Genomic DNA, 1496 nt, shown 5'->3' on the forward strand with positions numbered 1-1496 from the left:
GCCGAGGCGTAGCTGGCAAGCGGCAGAGACAGAGCAGGCCGACCACCAGCTGGCCCAGCCCAAGGGAGGTAAGGCACCCGCCGGAAAAGGGGAAAAAATGGCGGACAAAAAAAATGGCGGACAGCCTTGCTTGGCGACCCCCGTGAAATGGTCGATCGACCCCAAATGGGGTCCCGACCCACAGGTTGAGAACCACTGACTTAGAGGAAGGGGGTTCAAATTGTGCCTTAGTTGTCTTCCTGGACATTATCTGCTATAGTTGCCCAGTACAGGGTTGGTTGGTAGATGTGACATCACATAGGTCATCACACAAATGACAGAAACTATATTCATCCACACATTCTATTACAAGGGCTGTTTACTAATTGGAATAAGATTTAAATCCAACCTCTATCTGAGCTATTATACATGGACTGCAAAACCTCAAACAACCACTAGGTGGGAGCAAACAGTATCTCTTTGGTATGTTTTGCTGCCATCTAGCAGTCATTCAGAGTATTGCACCTCGCTAGACCTGAAAATAATATCACCATCGCTCTGTTTTGACTGGATGCTACTCATATTTTTTTCCTTTTGGAGATCTACCTCTGGAAATGGGGCAGAGCCATTTTTGTTTAGGTATGTGCCATTTGGCAAGCTCGAATATTGTAATTATGCATTTCTTTATTCATAGCACTGGACAAAGAAGATAACATTGTACTTTCACATGCTTTTATCAATTGGTACTTTTAATTGGGATGGTAAAATTGGTTTTGTAGCTGGTTGCGTTCCTCCTCTCTTCTACCCAAAATCTCTTTCTCTCTCTCTCTCTCTCTCTTCTCAGCAAAGCAAAACCTGGCTCCATTTCATTTGGCAGGATCGCCACGGTTGGCGTTTTTGCCAGTTCCCCAAAATTTCAATGCATTATGATGGCCAACTCTGGCTGTGCCATTTTAAAGCACTTCTTAAGAGATGCTGAAAAGAAAGACAAACTGTTGAGAAGAAGAAAAATGGTAGGGCTTATTCAAAACAAATTTTGGTTCTTCAAAAACTGGGACGACCGCCCTTGTTTAGTGGAGAGTGGGCAGTTTAGGATATTCCGATAAACAGGCTTAATAAAAGAAAGCAAGGCAAATGTAGTCATTAGTAGCAAATGGTCAAATCCTGCTTCGTTGGGGACCATGTTCTGATATTTTTGGATGGCCATCTTTTTTTCTCCTATGTAAGAAAGGTAACTACCTTTCACATGGACACTTAATTATAGTGACTAGTGAATTCCATCAGTCATGGAAAATATGCAGATCTGATTTATTTTTATTTTTATTTATTTTACAAAATTTATATGCCGCCCTTCTCCCCATGGGACTCAGGGCGGCTCACAGCATGTTAAAACAGTATACAAAATTACCCCTTCTAAAAACCAATTAAAATCCAAATATTAGTGGCTGTGACTATTTAAAATCATTAAAAATTATCCCTATTTAAAATTCACCCTAGGTCAGGCCCGCTTGTTGAAA

Source organism: Protobothrops mucrosquamatus, unplaced genomic scaffold (genome assembly GCF_001527695.2).
Source record: "Protobothrops mucrosquamatus isolate PMUCROS unplaced genomic scaffold, P.Mucros_1.0 scaffold3116, whole genome shotgun sequence".
In the NCBI taxonomy this organism is placed as follows: Eukaryota; Metazoa; Chordata; class Lepidosauria; order Squamata; family Viperidae; genus Protobothrops; species Protobothrops mucrosquamatus.